Here is a 16,166-nt window from a genome sequence, read left to right on the forward strand (position 1 = left end):
TGTTTCATTATGTTCATTTCATGCTGTGTGTGTATTATGTTACCATATGGTTACCTCATTCAGGTTGAGCGCTCATAAGCCTGAGTGTTAATGATTATCTGTGTGATATGAATGTCATTGTCTGCTTGTGTGTGTGTGCGTGCATGTGTGTGTGTGTGTGTCAGAGAGCGAGAAAGAACGAGGTGTGAACCAGGAGCATGTATACTGCCATATGCCATAAATTCCCCGCACATGTCTTTGTATGTGTGGGCTTGTACGGCGATTTAGTGGATTTACACCTGCATTAGTGTATGTGTGTGTTACACTGGTCGGGCCATCTGTGCCTCCGCCACTTCAAAGGAGCCGTTGATTCAGGAGTGCCTCGAAGATAAATGAATTATTCAGTCGATTTGAAGACGTTTATCCGTCGAGCGTTTTGTTCTACTGTGAAACTCCCTGCCTTTCAGGAAGTGGAGGATGTGTTCTTCCCTTTAGATCAAGGTTGCCACCTCGTCTCCTTCCTCCGCACACACACACACACGCACATACACACACACAGACACACACACGCTTTATGTCCTTTGCCTCCTACAGTAAACTCTACTTTAGTTGCCTTATTTAAAAACTCACTTCTTGCTTTCAAGTTGGCCCTCCCTCTCCCCCGCTCCTCTCAGTCTCATGTCTAAGGGCGTTGAGCTGCCGTACCGAAGGTTCACTGTGAAATGGTTTAAAATTAGAAAAAGTAAAGACAAAAAACACACCTCTACACCCTCACTCACTCCTGAGACCAAAAAAAGGATTTGGGGGTATTATTAAATGTGTGGGCGGAGTGGAGAGTGAAAAGGTACTGGCTGCAGAAAGAAAGGTTTGATTCGACTATTTCTCTTTGTGAACTTTGGCTCCTCTTGGGGGTTCTATTGTGTTGCTGTATTCCAAAGGGAGCACACGCTCCACTAACGCTTTAACAAACAAAGGAACAAAAAAAGATTAAAAGAAACAAACTAAGAGTCCAAATAAACACAACTCAAGCTTCCGCCAATCTTCAGTACCTGTTTATTCCACAATAGTATCCATACTCAGGATGTCATCTAAACTAGAGATGGTTCCATACCATTATTTTCCGTACTGTTACTGATTCGGATACTTGAACTTGATTGATCCAATACCAATGTGTCAACTATTTTATTTGGTTTCAACATCAAGCCGTATACTACTATCCCTGAATGTATGTCATATGATTGATATTATACAGTAGTTTTCGGTCTGTCTCAGGTAAAACTTTTGTGAAACATGAACAAACCCAAACAATGAACGCCACAGAACTTTCTTTTATTATCCAGTTTGACAGTCAGTCATAATGGAAAAAGAACAGGAATAAACTTCTTTAACTTCTTCTTTATTTTATTCAGGTCTTTATTACGTGGTAACAGATCGGTGCATAAACTCCAGTACTTCCCAGCATTTTAGGCTGTATCGGAGTCTTTTCCAAAACTGGTATCGGTATCGGAACATCTCTAATCTAAACTGTAGAAATTGTTTTATTCATATAATAACTATAACGTAAATCATCTGCTTAAAAAAATCAATAAACCATATGCCAAAGATTCCTCGCACATGTCTTTGTATGTGTGGGCTTGTACGGGGACTTAGTGGATTTACACCTGCATTAGTGTATGTAGGTTCTAATGGTAGGAGGAGAGGTTAAAGTATTCGAATTTTAGTGTCCATGAAAAAACAAAGTGTGCCATAATAGCTCACTGGGCCATATCACATAACTAAAAAATAAAGTAAGATAATGAAAAACAGGAATTGGGCAAGCATTGGCAGAAGGCCCAGATGTTTGAAACCATGTTACAAAATTTAACATTGTGATTCAAGTGATTGAAAAATGAGAAATCAAGTTCATTTTGGACCATTAAGCCTTTAAACTGAACAGAGGTTGTGCTGCAACAACAAGATGGACGTGTTTTAACGCAAGGACGCTTAGATGAAAATAAATGAGTTCAAAGCTTTAGTGTGCAACATTTTAATGTTAATTTATGGCCTTTACATTCAAACCATTGCCAATTGAGTTGCTACAATGCCATTTAAGACTATCAGCTCCACACAAGTCTCTCTGTATTTCTCAATATGACTATGTTCAGAAGATTGTGGCGTCCGATGACTTTCACGCACAGAAGCTAAAGCGAAGATAATGACCTCTTCTGTAGAGTCCCTCATCTTTTTTAATCCGGCGTGTCCTCCTTGGCTAGCCACTGTGAGGAGGAGGGGTGGAGGGTGGGTGCGCGGTCATGCAAGGCTTGTATCATGTGGACAGTGTTGTTGTCATTGCTTAGAATTCCTCATGAGTGAGACAGAAGCTACGCTTTAGTGGGTCTCTGTCAAGAAATGAGGAAAGTTTAATCAAATTAAAAAAGCTTTCTTTGTATTTAAGCCGTTCACTTTTTTCAGCTACTCATTTTCCGCTCTAATGTCAAGTCTCGCAAGATTAATGCAAGATCATGAGGTAAAAATAACACTAATGTCAAGCTCTATCCTGCACTGATCAACTAACAACTACAACCGATGTTGAGTATTGAGGAGAAACCTTGCTGTCATAGAGCAATAAATTGTAAGGAGCACTTTTTAAAATTTGGATTTCAAAGTAGATTTACCAGCATTTCTTAGGCAGGGTGCAATTTGTGATAAAAGCAGAGGGCGAGATGTTTTTTGATCATGCACAACAAAACTAAACAAGCTACATTTAAATCTCCCTTTCAATACCACCACGGAAATAGAGCCACTCGGCCAGCCAGCCATGGCAATACACTTATATGTGAACGTCAACATCAAATGGAAAATAATCTCAGAATTAAATAGCATGACAAGATGTCCACATAAAAAAAACAGAGAGGGAAGTTCACTTGGCGGTGAAAACTAAACTTTCTCCCAGGTGTTTTAATCCAAAACACCATCTTCTTCCTAAACTTAACGGCTAGTTTTGGTGCCTAAACTTAACTGTCATCGCCGCATGACACTCACTTTTTCTGGCTAAAGCCCACTATAACGGCACCTGAAAGGACGGCCATGTGGCAGTGCCTGTAGCTGGCTCACAGTCACCTAACGTCCCGGAACCCTGTAGAGGCTAAATACAACCAGCAGCTGCTCGGATTATATCGTTCTATGGCACTATAGACTATTAACTCAACAGTGCTTTAGAAGCGCAGAACAGAAGCATTGACCACTTTTATGGAGAATACAAACAATTCAGCAGACGCAGGGTATGTAGACCAGAAAGGCAGGAAATCCCATGCATCTCCCCCAGACAAATCCCCCCGAATGTCCCTCATTTCGTTGAATATTCGTCACCTTACTTTTTCTTTGTTTTGGCGTTCCAAACTCTGGTGGATTTCTGAGGACTAAGGTTAACTTCTCCTCAAATCTCTGCAGGGTAAATCCAGACAGCTAGCTAGACTATCTGTCCAATCAGAGTTTTCTCTTGCACGACCAAAACAACTTTTGAACCTTGTTCCACCAAAACAAGTTGCTTCCCCATTCTATTTTACAGCGGCACCGTGGCTCCGTCCGATATGATTGTGATTAGTTTAAATGAATGCCAATAAACGAGAGCATGTTTTTCTCACATTCCTGGAATGCTGGACTAAGAAAGACCAAGATGGATTTTTGTTTGATTTTGCGATGTGAGAATCCGTATTGTATATGCATTCATTTACATCCATATTGTGTAGTTATAGCATCATCACCTGGCATACTGCAAGTTTCTTTAGCAAGTTGCAAAATGAGCCAAACGTAATCATCAAAACCAAGAATTAGTAAGTGTATCAATGTCCAATATATTCTTGAAATATCTTTTAAAACAACCTAGGCACAGACAAAAGCTTTCTAACTTGTGTTTGATATTGGCCCATCAGTTCCAACACAGTGCTGCCCAACGTGACATCTTGTGTAAGTGGATGTATTTTGTGGCTTCCCGTTTGCTCATGTGAGTCACCATCCGACACATTCTCCATCATATCTCTTTGGATTAGACGAGCATGTAGCACAAGTCAGAATCACCTGTGCTCATCTGTCACCAAGTTCGGAGTCAACAACACAAGTCAGGAGAGGTTATTTTAAGATTTGAGAGATTAAGTCAGCAGTTGGGCAGAAAACAGCACGCTACCTGCTGATCAATCCACCATGGTAATACTTTAGACAATGATTTGATCAAGGTTTTTATTTTTATCAGATGCAGACTTTATGCTGGTGAGGTTGTACTTCCCTTGCCTGCACCTGTTTAGTGTTCTGGTGACTCATTGTGTGCAAATTAAGTGGTATATAACTTGAAACTAGAATTTTGGTGTAAAGTGGGCCATCCTTCACCCACCTGCAGGGATGCTCATGTTTATACTGTATTCCTCTTTGTTTTCACTGGCTGAGGCCCAAATTTCCTAAATCACAGAAAGCAATTGGATTAATGCCATTACTGATATTTGTCACAGGAAGCTGTCCTCCACAACTGCTTGTAGGCTGATGAAAGCCTTCCCTTATGCAGATGGGGGACACATGCTCTCCTCACACCTCTGGAGGTCTATTTTGGTCTCTGCTGTGTGACGCAGTGCAGATTGTACTCAAGTACAGCAGTTTGGGTTGCATAGTGGTCGGGCCTGTGTGGAGGCCCTGCATGTTCTCCCCATGCATGGAATTTCTCTGGATGCTCCGCTTTCTCCCGCCACTAAACACATGTCCCCCTCCCTCTCTACTTAGCTGATGTGTGTGTGTGTTTGTGTGTGTGTGTGTGTGTGTGTGTGTGTGTGTGTCTAGGTGTGTAGGTGTGTGTGTGTCTGGTGTTGTAAGGATGTCATGCATCACCCAGGTGCGGGATACACAATGGTGGTTGTTGTGGTGGAGAGTAGTAAGCACTTTGAGTGTCTATGATCAAGTACTATATAAATGAAATGAATGTTTTTTATTATCATTATTAAGTACTCCCTCCCCAGTGCATCAGGGACTAGTGCGCTTCTGGTTATTTGGTGGCCAGGCCCACCCGGTGCAGATGTGACACACTTTGATGCGGGGTGGGATCAGAAGAATACACTGTCGACAACACAGGTGTGCTTGTTAGAAGCTACAACTATCAGGGCCAATCTCATTCAATATTTGCATTTCCTTGTAATACATTGGTTTCCCTGTCTGCTGTACATTTAAATGATTTATTTCTATGCATGACAAATCAATGAGTAATGCATTGACACATGACTAGGTGCAAATAACCCACTCTGAATAACAGAACTGAACTGGATACAGCCTAGCTGTGATTCTTTTTAAATGGATTCTGGCCAGATCTTGTTTTAGTAGATACAGGGTATGTCCTGTCTGGTTCTGGTCTAGCTCTGTAATGATAGCAAAGGCCTTCTGGGCCAGCAGACTACAATCTGGACCTTTTTTCGCGGTTGATTAATTCTATTTGCATGTGCATTCAATCATTTGTGGCTTTATGTCTCCCAAAAACATAACTACACATTTGTGACCAACTGACTAAGATTTTAATATCTCCAAACATTTCATAGTATCTTAAAGGGTTAATACGAATTGCCATAATGTTGCTATTATTTTAATAGTAGTCATTTCAGCCAATTTTGAAAACACTTTACAAAAAATAAACAAGTTGGAAACAAACCAACCTGCTATCTAAACTCTACTGAAAGTGAGCGTGCCTGAAATGTTGGTAATAACCCCCCTCTTTGTTCAAGAATGATGTGCACAGCAGGTAGGAGTTGATGCAGGAAGTGGGTCTGTAATGTATGATGAACATTACAGTTCTTTCTTTTCACCTTTGTTTACTTTTCCAATAAGGGTTTGGCTAATCTGATACATGTTTTCCATCTGACTGCTCTGAGATGTTTCTTGTCCTGTCAGACGTCTTCACAGCAGTGTTGCTGCTTTCTAAAATCAGTCAGCCAAAAACATTCCCAGACCCAGTTTCTATGTAACTGAAATTTCCCTTTAATTGTGAACTTACCTGAAATAGACACCATCTCCCACTCAGCATTGAATTTATTTTGCCAGTTTCAAGTTGGCTTGCTCTAAAGTAGTATCTTGATACCCTGTGGGAGGAAGATGGCTTTTCTAATACGGAAATATTAGGGCATCTTCTGATCTAAATGCTGCCCGAGACCTCCAGAGAACCAAACTTCACTGCCATAGCCCCTGGTTTTATTTTTGTAATTGCAAATTTGTATAGGCATTTGCACCACAACGGTATAACAAGACAGATCCTCTGTTATGGTGTTGTGTGCCCCTGGTCTTGTAGAGAGGTGTCAAAATAGTCGTAATGTCAGTGTAATTTCCAAAAGCCCAAGCTAACATATGTATTACTTATATTGTACTGAATAAAAGGTTCATACTTGGGGTTTCTACTAAAAAATGTTTACATGATTACATGCATGTACAATTTTAATATTTACTCTGTCTTAATTTACCCTCTATCTGAAACGCACTGTATTACCGCCTTTTTCTTTAAGATTCAATCCTTTAAAAGTCCAGTCTGCTCTGATTAGTCAGCGTTTCTGGATCTTCACTCTCTGCATCAATGTATCATCACAGCAGCCAGGGACGGCTGTTAAAGCTCTGTGACAATACTTTCTACCAATATGTACTACAGTTGTGACATCACAAACGTTAAAAGACAGTTTTTTAATACATTCTGTGGGTATTTCTCTGTGGGTTGAGCTTTTCAATACTTTCACATTATTTTTTTACAGCACCTCAACCTGCTTTATTATTAAAACACATGACATCTCAGTTTTTTATAATATGGGACCTTTAATTAACGGTTTATAACACACACAGTTTCAATGTTACAGGTGCTCGGCTGTCACTGCAGTAGAGCGGAGCAGTGTGACGGTGTGTGCTGTGATTCAGGTAGCACAGTACATTATGTACTGTAGTATCACAGATGTTTAATAAGAGCTAATGGCCATTTTAAAGGCCCTTCATTTCCATTTCCCTTAGTGATTATGGTTTGGGTGAACCACCACAGACAATGCATCCACAGATGTTGAGATGGATCCACACAAGCAAGCTGTGACACAAACTCACAGTCTCAGACACACACACACACACACACACACACACACACACACACACACACACACACACACACACACACACACACACACACACACACACACATATAGAAGCTGAAGCCCATTAAAGAGCCTGACAGGCTGAGTTACGGCGGCTTCACTCACTCATCTGATCTGACAGTGTTGCTTGGTTATGAGCGCTTAGGGAGAATTTACTGGCCTTCCTACCCTTCCAATATATAGTCACCAGCAGACCGCGCATCAGAATTCAGCAAAGCACTCCAGTAATTTATTTATGTGTGCGCTTGTGTGTGAGTGTGCACGTGCGTGTGCTTGCGATGTTGGGCTGGAGGTGGGGATAACTTGTTTATTAAATGTACTATAAAACAAAAAAGTGCAGCCTGTTAGAAGAGATTCATGAAGTTACAAGTGGTTGTTATGGTGGTACTTCAAATGGATACACACTGATTGATAAACCAAGATCTCCAAAGATATGTAATTTGTTACGCGACTACAGAGTGAAAGCATGATCAATGTCAGAAAATTAAAAGCATCGTGGCATGTCCTCTCATGTATGCTGCCCCTGAGCAGATTACACATTAGACATGATGCAATTACTATTTGCATAATTTATATGCGTACATGAACATAATGTTAGCAGCCAGGAGATGCATTATGAGATCATGTGTACAGTAATAATCACAAATTATTTGTGTCAGTTATTAGCTTGTGAGTCATTCAGCTGGTATGACTCTTATATATTGTTACTTTTAAAAAGGACTTGAACTGAACATGTTTCTCCAGAAACGTGAGGCTCATGTAACATGAGAGATACTGTATGTCAGGGTTCAACCAACTGGGACAATCTGTCCAGTGATTCCAGTCAAGGTCAGATGAAAAATGGGAGCTGCGTGACAATTCTTGATCTTCATTGGGAAACTGTCTACTTTAATTTTTCACACACCCATTCTGCGTGGGAGGTCACAGGTCACAGACAGTAACCCAGCTGAGGAGACTGATGGACGGATACAAGGTCCAGAAAAGAAGGAAACTGGATTCATTTTCCTGCATCTTAATGAATTATTTAAGGAAAACCAAAAAAAATACTGTTACTGTCATTACACTGAAGACATACATAATCAGCATGCTCATCTTGCAGTTAAATACCCCATTCCTTCAACTCACAAATACATAGAAAGCGTCTTTTCCAGCTGAAACGCTCCTGCAGTCATGGGGGTGTCTTTGTTTTTTTTTCGAGCCTTTACAGGTTTTCTGTTCAGCCTGGAACTTCTGCCTTTTTTCGGTGTAGTTTAGCAATAAATCTAACTGTTACATTGACACACTTTATGTCCGTAATTTAGGATTTTTTGTCGATTTGTTTTCTCCGATTGCCGATAGCTCTGATGCTTCCCCCCCATCTTTGTTTCCCGTAATGCTTTGGGAGCTTGTTTTTGTCTTGTAAACCATTAGAAACCGGTCATCCGTGGGAGAACAAAGATAGTTTGTAAGTAGAGATCTCTCACTCAAGTCAGAAAAGTAACATGTGACCAAAGAGTGTCTATTACCGCTCTAATCCGTTCTACAGAGAATAATGGCATCACTGTTTTAAATCTTTTGATAAATTTGGGCCTTTTTTGAAAAAATGTAAATATTTTTTCCTTTATTTGAGTTATGACGTTCAATATGTTTATTTTTGCACTGGATGACTAAAAATATATTGGAGAACTGTTTGAACTGCTTGTGTAGCATTGCTGTGACTGAGTGTGTGTATCAATAAATATTATATTATTTTGATTATCGGCATAAGGGAATATCCTGAGGGCATGTTTTGTATTTGTATTAATGTCTGAATTGTATAAGTTATAATGTTGATTTCTTATGAGACGTATGAGAAGTGTTTTAGAGAGGAGATTGGCTTAGCTTTCATTCCTGTGTGTGTCATGTGTATATCAATACATATCTGGGAGATTCTTGTTCCGGTTTATTTATTTATTTGTCTTTAAGGTCCAACAACCTTTTTAACATTCAAGTGACCTCACTTCAGCACAAATGTTCTAATAGCCTAGTGTTTACTGAAAAAATTATGTTCCTAGATTGAGTGTAGACAACAGAGTTGATGTTGTTCAAGCTTTTATAGAAAGTGAAACCAGACGGGCCAGAGGTGGTTGAAAATCTTTTAGGTCCCAGAGGGTAAATGATACAACATCACTAGAAAACTTTCTTTCAAATCTTTCAAATCCCAGCCAACAGGCCAGGTTTACAAAATAACCATTATCGCTCCTGTACAGTAGAGTTGTGCAGAAGGCCGAATACACTGCAAAATAACGTACTCATATGTGTAGTGTCAGGACTTTTAAGGGACTCTTGGGACTAGAGTGCCTCAAGTGTGGACAGTTTGATCAGTAGGGGTGTTGAAATGAATCACTGCATTGTGATGTGGACGTGGACGATTCTGCATCGATGCAGTGACAGACCATTATAGATCATTGCACCGGTTGCTGCTTTTTTACTTTTTTGCCATTGTCTGTTGTCTGCTGTGTTTAGACTCTGCTACATTCAGGAAGTGTCTCTTTTAAGAGAAGATACTATAAAAAGGGGAGTTCATTTAAACAGTGTCTGACTGCTTGGATTTGATGATGAAAATCATGTTAAAGGGGGTGGCTATCAAAATGGCTATCATTATCGTGATATCAAATCATATCAAAACGTGGCCAGGATAATCATGATCCAATTGAATCGTGAGACCAGTGTAGATTTCACACCCCTATGGGTTAGTTAAGGGGCTTTTCACATCTGCCTCATTTAGTTTGACCTTCCACCTAAAAGAGGTTATCTCAGGAGGCTTTCAATCCAACTCTGGAGCGGTTCGTTTGTAATGAGAACGTGACCAACCCAACTATGTACTCCGCAAGTCTGATGGCTCCTGTAGTCAGGTGGGCTTTGTAGTCTAGCAGCTTGCAATGTCAACGTTTCTCTCCCAGAAACAAACTGCGGTCCCTCCCATCTCTGTGGTCAAACCTGCTAGAGGTAAAATATGAGCAGATCAGACGTAGCAACGCCACTGGCGTAACAATGTCTCATTATTTAAATGAAATAAGCGGGTTTGACCATGGAGATGCAAAACATGTGCACTAGTCCAGAAAACAGGACATTAATCCTGTATTTACTTTCTTGGTCCCGCCCCCCCCAGACCAATAAGCAGAGCAAACGTTAATTGGGGATTTTTGCACACTGGGATTTTTTTTATTTGTGAAACAAAACTTTAACATACAGACATCTGACCAAATGAATACAAGTTTCTGAAAAGCCATAAGATTTAATTACAGCCCATAAATAGCCTCTGCAAATATAATCAAAGGTATCTTTTTGCTCCTGCCCGATTATTTCTATAATTGACATTCATCATTTAATCTATTCATAATTACTTTGGCTAATATTTTATAATCAGTGTTCATCATAGTCAGAGGTCGGTAGTTATCCATGTAATTGTCATCACCTTTCTTATACAGTACATATTACACCCCCCCCTCCCCCCGATACAGCTACTGTTCAGACATTCATTTTGCGTCTCTGTAAGATGTAACATCATCGATACTTAACTGATAAAACTCTGACGGACCATCGGGGTCTGGGTATTTAACCAACATCAAGTTGTTGGATGGCCTGAAACACAAGAAAAAAGTTCAGAGAGCTGTATGAGGGAAGTTTATCTAAAAAAATGTGTTTACACAGCCGGTATCTATTTCTTTTTGTTTATATGCATCCGCGCATAATTCTCTGATCACTTGTCTTTTCTGTTTTTCATTGAAAACTTCATCACCATCCTGTTTACATTTACTTTGAATTTGATGTTGGCTCACTGAAGCTGGTAACATTTACTCATCATTAATTGATGTATTTTGTATTGAATACTAGATACTAAGGAGGCAATTTGCTTGATAGTTAAAAAAAGTAATGACATCGGTACCCAGCCCAATTGATAATTGTAATAATTTTAATAATTTCATTATAAACATTGTAAATTTATATAACGCTTCATGTTGGTCATCACTATCTATAACTCATCTTTAAAGGTCAGGCTATCAGGTCCAAGCTTGTTTCCAATGGCGTTTTTCTATTACATGGTACCTGCTCGACTTGCCTCGACTCTACTCGCCTTTTTCGCTTTTTCCATTATAATAATAATAATAATAATAATAATAATAATAATAATACATTTTATTTAAAATGCACTTTACATTTAAGACAAACCTCAAAGTGCTACAGGTGAGATCATAAAAGCAAGATAAAAAGTTTAAAATACATGTAAATAGTGCAACAACATGGTTGTGCAAGGTTAAAACGCATAGGTTCTGCTAAAAATAAATGTTTTTAGTCTTTTTTTGAAGGTCTCAATAGTTTGAGGTGCCCTCAGATGGCGGCAGAGCAGAAGGCTCGATCACCCATGGTGCTGAGCTTAGTTCTGGGGAGTAGGAGGCGGTTGGAGTTTTTGGAGCGGAATGAATAATGAAAAAAAGTACCTGCGCTCGTACTGGGTGAGCTAGAGGCCGCCCCCAAACCCGACATTTTTTGAAATAGTCTGGCCAACGTTGTTTCTGTGTGTGTGTTGCGTTAAGTTGCTGCAGCTTTCTGCGGCGCCGCTATGACGACCAGCCACCCTCGCCTCACGCATGAGTCGGGACTAAATCTGCAATGGAAAATAGGAGGATGGGGCACCGTGGCCCGGTGGGGCCGAGCCGAGTAGAGCTGGTACTAGCAGTCATGAGTAAGCACCATAAGTGTACAGGAAGGTTTGTGGCTGATCCCTGTTAGCGTGAATAAACTATGATGGGATGGAAGACAAATATCTGAGAAGCCCTACAAGTGACAAAGTACAAGAGAGGTTCATCACATTCAAACTCCTCCACACACATCCTTGGAAATCAGCGTTAACACTATTTCACATTTTGAGAGGTGAGATAGCTGTGGTGGCGTGCGTTCACCCTTTAATGCAATTCAGTCCTCAAGGACAACACAAACACATATGTGCTGAAAACGTTTCTTAAGAAGAATCCACAGCAGAGAGCCTCAAAGCTTTTCATCTACTCTTTAAACAAACCTTTTTTTCTGGAATTTCTACTGCAAACAGCTTCAAACAGCATTTTCACAAATAAACAGAACAAAATTCCTCTTTTTTTTCAAAGTTTGGCTGTGCATGTGTCATAGTTGGCCTCCTGACCCCTCTTAACGTGTGCTTTCAGTTTGAACCCAGTTCAGTTTTAACTTCATTTGCGTGTGTGTGTTTGTCATAATGGCCTAAATTGTTGCTTCTCAACTCAATATGGATAAATAAAAAGAAGAAAATTACTCAACAATGAAAGAGTTTATATTTGGCTGCAGATTAAAAATGTCAGATGAATATTAAGATGTGAAACATGAAAAAAAAAATCTTCAAACGCCGCCATTTTTGGAGGAGAAAAAAACCAAAACTGTTTGAGAATAAATAATGAATGGTCTTGTGGACCTGGATGCAAGACCAGAGTTCAACTAAAGCAGCTTTTGTTACTCTGTGTGATTCAATTCCCTGAGGGAAGCTGAAAAGAAAGCTTGTTGTTTTACACACACACACACATGCATTTACTGAAAAGGTGAGCCGTGACACGTTCCTTGGCATTTTCAAGGCAATGAAACCCTATCAAGCGAACACGGCCATGTGTGACCAACATAGCTGCTCGGCTGCTGCCCTACACACTGCTGCTGAGCACCAACAGCTGAAGGCTTCCTGAGGTGTCAGTTCTGGAACTCACGCCAGCTGAAAAAAAGGGTAAGAAAAAAGAAACATTAAACAGAAGAAGTAAAGTGTTTGGACTTGGTGGCTTCATTTCTCGGCATTTGCAAACCAAGTTGTTTGGAAAGAAAACTGAGCTTTAATAGGCTAAAATCTTGCAGGGTGACATCATTGACCTGCAGATAGCACGTGTACCAAAGCAGACAGATGTCCTTCTTCTAACAGAAGCCAAAGAGTTGAGGGAGGGAAAAGATCTGACACTGTTGAAGTCACTTTCTTGTCCACAGAACACTTGCTCACCGCTGACGAGGACCTCTTTTTATCCTTACTTAAGGGGATGTTCCTTTTCAAAGCTTTGGCTGTGCTTTTGGACTTTCTATTATGTTTTGATCACAGCATTCTCACCCTAGTATATGGAGCAATAAACGCACGCGGATAAAATGATAAGACAACAATTCATCCAGATTATCTAAACCACTCGATTTGGTTGTAACACCAAATCACCAAATCAAGAGGGCTTGAGTCTCCTGATTTGAGCTGAATGCTAACATGCTCACCTGGTAGAGCATGCGCCCCATGTACAGAGAGGCTTGAGGGTTCAATTCTGACCAGCGGCCTTTGTTGCTTTTCATATCCCTCTCTCTCCCCTTTCATTTCTAAACTCCATTTTCCACCGGCTTCAGATCTTCTCCGGTAGGTGCCGGCTCCGCCGTCCGTCAACACCCATCTTTTTTTTTGTGTCTCTCTATGATATTTTTCTTCACTTTTTTATCATTTAGCAAAAACAGTTTAAAGATATTTGAGGCATAAATGGCATTATTCATATTTCAAGGCCTTCACACAAGGACTGTTGCTTTTTTGACACTTTTGTTGCACTTTTGTTTACATAAAGCCCTATTAAAGTCAGCAAAAATGTTCCTTAGCCGTTATAGAATTTATCGAATGAAGCAAAACAATGATTTATTTTTTTGAACCAACTTGGCAAAAATACAAAAACTCTGCTTCTGTCAGAATTTCTGTCAAATTCTGGTTTGAGTTTTGCGGCCAGTTCAAAATCTGCGAGCTAACTATTTTTAAGTATGTCGTAATTCTGTAATTGTAAGTCAAATGCAAACCATGAAACAGGCCATGGGCGAGTCATCCAGGATGACTTTGTTGAAGGGTGTAAAAAAGCTCCTTGATTGATTGAGCTTATTTTTCCCAAAACTCCTCCCGGCACAGGAAGTCACCACCATAAAGGATAAAATAGTGCAGTGCGTTTAAGCCTGTAAATATCTTGAAATGAATATTGACAGAAAACTGACTTTTAAGGCAAACTATGACGCTGTATGTGAAATGGGTAACTAGTGATTGTTTTGCCTTAGAAAACCTCCTCCCTCCACATCGAAGGAACCTTGATGACCCTATTTTACTGTGCTTTTATGAATCCGTTTGTCGTTTTGCTTGGTGTTATAATCAGTCCCTCCAGGACCTCGCAGTGTTGCACAACCCTGCTGTGTGAACCGCGTAGCTCTGCTGCTGGGGTTCCTGCATCCTCGGGCTTGGACCCCTAATAATAGTCATTACTTTTATTTATATAGCGCCTTTCATGTAACCCAAGGACACATGATCACTTTGGCTATCTAAAGGAGGTTATAGGCTGATAAACAGGTGGTGTTTCGGGAGTTTTTTTTAATATGCCCAGGGATGTCGCGTTTCTGATAACTGCAGGGGGGGGGGGGTTACAGAGGGATGGGGCTGCAACACTCAAGGCTCGGTCTCCAAAGGTGCGGAGTCTGGTATGGGGAATGGAGAGCAGGCCAGGGTCTGAGGACTAAAGGTTTCAGGGTGCTTTGAATAAAATGGAGGAGGTCGGAGAGGTACTGTGGGGTCAGGGCATGGAGGGATTTGTAGGTGAGGAGGATTTTATATGTGATGTGACTCGATTGGGAGCCAGTGATGGTGGATGAGGGTTAGGGTGATGGCCAGGACCCTGGCGGGAGAGTTTTGGACATACAGGAGCCTGTCTAGAGTTTTACTGGGAACCCCAGACAGGCTCCAGTGTGTCCAAAACTGGTTCCCAAAGCTTCATTTGGCCATCATTAACTACCAACTGATTATAGCTAAAAAGAAAGTCAGGGGATAAAGGTTATTTAGTATTCATCGTCTGGGAATCATACATTTCTCTACGAAATTTCACAGCAGTCCACACAATTGTGAGACACTTCAATAACAACAAAAAATATCAACCTGAAACATTTTCTGAGAATGCTTACTTGACTTTGGTTTCCTACGTTTTGACAGTGCTGACTCAGTGGAAGCAGTGAACATCAGTGATAAATGGCAAACAGAGTGGTGATTAATCACACAATGGTTTGGAAATTGATGCTGTTTTTCTAAAATATTCTAAATAAATCCGTTTAAATCCAACCATTCACATCCTCATTGATACAAGGGTTGGTATTCCAGTTTCACGCCTCATGTTGTTCTCTCTCGGGATTTAGTGATGTGTAGTATGTCAGGTTAAAACATGTCAGGTTATTTACCAAAATAACAAAGAATGGGGACAAGTTATTTTTAAGTAAGTAGTTCCTAGGAAACAGTTTGCAGTATGGATTAACAGGAACATTGCTTTTGGAAGAAAACGTTGCTTGTTTTTGTTTTGTGTTGTTTAATAAAATTTTTCATTGCTGTGATCTCCACAAGCAAAATCCCATTCACCTCTATTGCCTTTGGGTGGAGGCAGCAGTCTCAGAAACAGGTATCTCAAAACCCATTCCAATACATTTACAACTACCTGCACAAATAGATATGACATAAGCAAGATTATTTTTGTACCGTTTGAAGCCGACCTCTTTAAAACTCTGAATCAAACCTGAAAATGAACCCAGGTTGGATGAATGTACAGCCAAATACACAAATAGAGGGAAAGCAAAGCACAGACAACAGTTCACACTCATCTTAAGCCAAGAGAAGAGAAAAAGGAGAAAAAGCAGACAGTGATAAATGTTCTCTTAGATCCGACTATTGTTCAAGGATAAACTGGTACCTGCAGCCTTGAGTCCATGCAACTTCTTCCGGCCAAAGCTCTTTAACACTCAAGGCTTAGTCACAACGAACACAAGCACATCTTACGTGTCATTACTTTCCTTAAAGCAGTTTACAGTCCTCTGCTCTATAGCAGGCATCTGAAAGCATTGAACAGTCACAGATAACTGGACCTTCACGTAAACTCTAAGTGTAAGAATAGATGTTAAAAAAACTAAGCGTTTAAATTAACACTTGAACTTAACCCAGTGGTATTGCAGTTCACTGTGAGAAGTATAGGCTATGTAGGTGTAATGGACTTGATAATGGGCAATAGAAAACGTATC

The 16,166-nt window shown here is 40.3% G+C and overlaps 1 long non-coding RNA gene across 1 annotated transcript in view; it reads left to right on the top strand.

Moving 5' to 3' along the window:
- LOC117951239 overlaps positions 1-2,713 on the top strand; it is a 17,154-nt gene extending 14,441 nt beyond the window's left edge. The window contains exon 3 of the long non-coding RNA XR_004658100.1: positions 2,647-2,713. This is a non-coding gene — a long non-coding RNA (uncharacterized LOC117951239). The remainder of the gene's footprint in view (positions 1-2,646) is intronic.
- Positions 2,714-16,166: the final 13,453 nt, after the last annotated feature.

This window comes from Etheostoma cragini, chromosome 10 (assembly GCF_013103735.1).
Source record: "Etheostoma cragini isolate CJK2018 chromosome 10, CSU_Ecrag_1.0, whole genome shotgun sequence".
Lineage (NCBI taxonomy): Eukaryota > Metazoa > Chordata > Actinopteri > Perciformes > Percidae > Etheostoma > Etheostoma cragini.